Source organism: Ptychodera flava, chromosome 4, assembly GCF_041260155.1.
Source record: "Ptychodera flava strain L36383 chromosome 4, AS_Pfla_20210202, whole genome shotgun sequence".
In the NCBI taxonomy this organism is placed as follows: domain Eukaryota; kingdom Metazoa; phylum Hemichordata; class Enteropneusta; family Ptychoderidae; genus Ptychodera; species Ptychodera flava.
The window spans coordinates 33581846-33587755 of record NC_091931.1 but is presented as its reverse complement, the minus strand read 5'-3'; positions in this window follow the sequence as shown (position 1 = coordinate 33587755).

The window sequence follows — 5910 nt, the reverse complement described above, 5'->3', positions numbered from 1 at the left end:
AATTATCAAAGTTAATACAGCTACTGCCTACGGGTAGTGTTACTATCAGATACTACCATGCTACTGCGTGTCACTGTCACTGCATACCTGAACAGTGACAGAGACAGCTCTGACTCTAATGTAAATGGTAGTTGAAGAAGAGTTTTGGTCAAATGACACTCATGACAGTGAAACTCACTTGTACACAAGATCAGGCCAGAGAGCAACACATGGAAGAAAACATAGAAATGTTTGAATTCTGGCATATGAGAATAATCAAATATTAAAGAAAAAGATGGGTCACCATGCTTGATTTTCTAAATTTTCAAACTCTTATTATAAAAATGATACAGAAGTAAAACTTTGAATAGTAAAGACTAAAAGAAAAAATATGTGACCAAATGGAATTATTTATTTTTTAACCAAATTTGCAATTATCACACCCAAAATTTCAGAGATTAAAACATTTATTTGATGAATATTTTAATCTTCCGGTATTGTCAATTTTGAGTAGCATCTAATTCATATAGGTCTTGTAGTTTGAAACAATTTTTTGGTAGGTCACTGTGCAATACGGTAATTAGCCAGAATTCACAAATTTCCTACTCTCTCATGATTGCATTTTGTGTGCTCTTCAACAGGAGCAATTGACCTGGCCAGAGTTGGATTAACTCAAGTTGGCTTTTAGACCAATAAATCTGAAAAAATTCACTGATGCATTTAAAGAACTTGCCTTGGGAATATGACTATACAAAGTGCTAATACAGGTAGTGTTGAACACCTGTGAGCAGAACGGCGCAATACATGTTTATTTTTTCTGCGCTCACATCCTTTACAAATATGCGGGCCTGTGATAGTGGTGGGGGGGGACTTGAAAAATTTTGACCATATAGAGGGGGGGCATTTGAAATTTTTTTAGGGTACTTAGGGGGGGGATCTGAAAAAAAATAAGATTTCAATCGAGATTCCTCCAGCCCCCCTAATCGTTATTTGTGAACGCAGCCTAAATACTATAACGTTCGATCCGTCCTTGCCGGTTAGAGTGCATCGTGCTTTAATCCAAATTCAGGGGTCTTCGGTCTTCGATCTTCGATCTTCGGTCTTCGGTCTTCGATCTTCGGTCTTCGTATATTGTATACCCCCGACATTCTCTTCCGTAGCCTTATCACCAGGGTGTGAAAGAGAATTATCTGGCATGAGAGTGTTTTTTGGACAGTAGAGAGCCTTCCGCTTCCAACGAGGTAACTGACTGAAGGATTCGTGTTTATTTTTCGACTATAACGGGCAGGTTTCTTTGCAGGCCGGATAATTCAGTTTCACACCTTTTCACACTTCATATTTTTATGAATATATAATGAGAATGTTTGAACCAAATTTGAATGTTTTTTTATCGATACTGTCTGGTATTACTCAATGCTTTAGGGTCAGTCATACCGTCTTTTACACGTTCGTCAAGGAAGGACATGTTAAAGAAACTGCTGGCGTGTTATGTTTTGATTGGCGTGAAGCAGTGTTTCTGCCCTGAGAGCTCACAAAGTAACTATGGTTGCTATGCGACTGGCAGCATGATGCCATCTCGTCGCATTTTTCGCATAATCTCGTACAATCTCTGAAAAGTTTAACACCTTTGAAGCTCATTTTAATATGAAAAGGCCATAGTCTACGGAGACGACAATGGAACAAAAAGGCATGCCGCGTTGCTAGTCTGTTTTTCTATTTGTCTGTGATTAGACTAGGGTGGTTACAAACGGTTGTGTGTGCAAGAAATTGGATTTTGGAGTTTCACTGAAATGTTGATGGACTATACATGGTAGTCTATAAGAAAACTATGAATTATATTTTTACAATAAACTAAACTTAAAGCCCCCACTAAATTATCAGATTTATCTAATATAAATATTATGTACTTGATAAAATATTCAATGGAAAACAAAAGAATGACAAACTATTAATGAGCTATTGACACATTTGCTAATGCGAGAACCTGGGCCTGTGCTTTTGTAGATGTTTGACAGTTGATACAAATAAATAAAAAAGGGGAATTTGAAAGTTCAGATGTTGACAACAATTATGACATTGGAATGTCACCTAAAAGTATTATTTCTCTTTTCATGGTGCTAGTTAGATATGGGTAACTGTTCAGTATTTTCCCTTACAAACATAGCTATATCTCCTATATACAATAGGAATTGTTGATTCCCTCAGTGAGCTTGATTTCAACTTTGTAACCTTGATGAGCTGGGCTGTGTGGCTTTGGCTTCTGTTGTGGGGCTTTTGCGATGCCAAACAAAGGCATATCACCCAAGCCACGCAGCCCAGTGCCATTTAGGGAGCCTTCAGTAATTACAGGGGGAGTGGGCCAGGAGAACTTCTCGCACTCGTGTACCGTAAAATATGACCCTCCCCTATTCTCCTGTAAAAATGTGACCCTCCCCCTTGTCCGATGTTCTAAAACTCGACCCTCCCCAACCACTGCAGTATTTTCCCCAGGAATAACTCAAACAGTATCAGCTAATTAACATAACAATTGGTTCAATTGTTATGTTAGTTAGGGACAAATTACAGAGGGGAGGGCTGGTGTTTTTGGAGGGACAGTCACAATTTATCACACAAGAATTTTTGAAGAGGTATGGTATTTCATACATTTGAGGGAGGGTGACCATATTTTGTGCAACTGTAAGAATAGGCAAGATGTGGCTGATATAGTGCTTCATCCAAAAATATCAAATCATAAAACATGGAGTCTATCAGGCAGATTATTGACAATTTTCCTTCACAAAACATGTTATAACTGTATATTATATGTTTGATAATGTATTTAAATGTACTTTGATTGAATATGGAAGCAAAATGTGCATTTGTGTACAAGACATTGATTTTAGGTTTTCATCTAAAATGTTGGTTCATCATAGATGGTAGTCTATGATGAAACTATGAAAAATTTTTTCCCAATACAAAAGTAGGTAAATCTTTGTATTTGTGTACACTTCATTATTGATATTAATGTCCTTGATTAGACTAGAGTGGTTACAAGTCCATGTGCAAGAAATTTGATTTTGGAATTCCACCAAAATGTTGATTCACTATACTTGGCGATCTATGATGAAACTATGAATACTGACTCAAATTTAATGAAACGTCTTATAGATGTATACATACCAGAGCTGTTACTTTGTGGAAATGTATTTGGCAGGATCATGTCAATTAATAGCTAATTTGCATATTTGATGAATTTTCATAATTAGGGTGCTAAGTCAAGAAATACCCACTCAAATTTGATAAACATGGTACAGATGCTGACATACCAGAGCTCTAACAGTATGCAAAGACAGTTAGCAGGATCATGTCATTTAATTGCTAATTTGCATATTTTTTGATTTTTTATAAGTAAGGAAATACGTGTAGAAATACGACAGCGAATTTCATGAAACTTGGTGTAGATGTTGATCCCAAAGTGTTGTAATAGCTAACAGAGACATTGAGCAGCCTCTTGAGCAGCTTCTAATTTCCATATTTAATGAACTTTCCTAATTAGTTTGCTATTTCCAGAAATATTGAACCAAATTTGATGAAACTTGGTACAGATGTTGATCTCAAAGGGTTGTAGTAGCATACAAAGATATTTTAATCATGTCGTGTCAATTAATTGCATATTTGCATATTTAATGATTTTTTATAATTAGGCTGATACGTCAAGATATACTTCTTCAGATTTGTTGAAACTTGGTATAGATGTTGAGCTCATCTTGCTTTAACTGTGTATGAGGACATTTATCAGTATCATGTTAATTCATTGCTAATTTGCATATTAAAGTACTTTTCCTTATTAATGTTATACGTCCAGAAATCCTGCATCAAATTTAATGAAACATGGTACAGATATTGATCTGCCAGTAATGTAAAACTGAATAGAGACATCCTGTTGATAAATTATTTATTGACTTATTTAATGACCTTTTGTGATCAGGGTGGTGCCCAAAATTGGTTGAATACAGAAACAACTATTTGTAGTGAGAGATCTATATTCTGAATGACTACAAGAAATCTGATGACACTTGTCCCAGAGTCTGTCTGATAGCTCAGTAAAAGCTTTGTGTTTTTCCGATTACTATATGTGTGTGTTTGTACCGTGTCTGTGTGTCATCTGCTCCATGCACACTGTGTTGTTTGGTCACGCACAGGATTGTAACATCTAAGTTGGTTGCCGTGACCAACTCTTTTGGGTTGGAATCAGTAGCCGACTGGTTTTGTGTGAGGCCTAGCAGCTAGGCGATGTTGCCGCGAAGTGTGTGGGGGTTCGAATCCCGTTTGGGTTATAGTAAAAAATTTATTTATTTATTTATTTATTTATGTGCTACAGATGTTGAGCATACAAAGATGTACCAGTCAAGAAAGGCTTTTTAATTTTAGCAGTATCAATAGCTAATTATAGGAAGTCTCTTCTTTACCGAACATGAGGACATTTTTGGTTCACATCTTTTTTATGTCAAGAGTCATTACTCAAACCTGCTTAGACCAGTTTCTTGCATATAATTTGAATTTGACGTTTAAAAAGCCAAGACATGGCATACCTAATTCTGTCAAACTTGGTAAAAGGTCATAGCCCTATGCCACTACTCATTTACAATCCAATCCAATAAGGGCATCAGTCACAGACAGGGCTTTGGTACCCGCATTCCTTGTTTCATGTGCATCATATTGACTTAAATTTTTAGTCACTTCCAGTGACAAATTCCCAATTAAAAGGGGGAGGGGACTAAGTCATTGTCAATAACTTGTTTCATATTATTTTCAATTTATATCTCATGTTTTGTCAGCTTTGATAAAGTCTATTGAGAAATATATCCCAAATTATGAAAGTTCATTAGATATGCAAATGAGTTATTTTATCTAAAATGGTAACACAACTTTTATGAATGTTATATCATAGTATCTCAAATGTAATTAGCATGTTTCATCATTTTTGATCAAGTCAATCCAGATAGATATCCCGAATTAGAAAAATTTCATTAAATATGCAAATTGGTAATAGCTGAAATAAAAATGCTTTGTAACTTTCGATAATGTTATATCACAGTGTCTTCAATGTACATTAAGTTTTGTAAACTTTGATCAAGTCTATTAAGATATATATCTCTGATTATATATCACTGTTATATTGTAGTATCTTCAATGTACACAGCAAGTTTCATCAACTTTTATAAAGTCAATCCAGATAAATATCTCCAATTAAGAAAGTTCATTAATTAGCAAATTAGCAATTAACTTTCATAACATGCCTTAAAGTATGTTGTATCATAGTATGTCCATTCTACATAGCAATTTTCATCAAATTCAATTAGCTCAATTCAGATACATATCCACTATTAGGAAAATTCATTAAATATGCAAATTAGCAATTGTGACCCCTTAGTACGGTATCTTTCACCACTGATATATCCAAGTGTGATCAACATCTGTAGTGATTCTCATCAAATAGTGTGCAGCCATTGTGAATGTATACCCATTTTTTTTCTTTAATAATGCATTATGCAAATAAGCATAAAATATGCAAGGCACACGCTCCAAAAACAATCAGTTCTTGCAAGCCATATGCAAACTGCATCTATGTACAAGATTTTATTCTGATCTGACAAATCATTCTTGAGATATTATGCCAACAGACACACACACAAACACACACACAGAGGCATCACTGTAACATAAACTCACGTGTGTGATCATGTGAGCTAAAAAGCATACAGTAATGTCTTGCACTTTTAGTTGAGTCACGGAATTTATAACACTTACAATAAGAGATTTTTTCTTTACCTACTGTACTTTATTAAAAATTTCACTACCTTAAGTATACGAAAAATTTCATTGAAAGAAAAAACACAATTTGTCACTTTGTCCAATCTCAGCAAGATTACAACATTTATAAAAAATAAC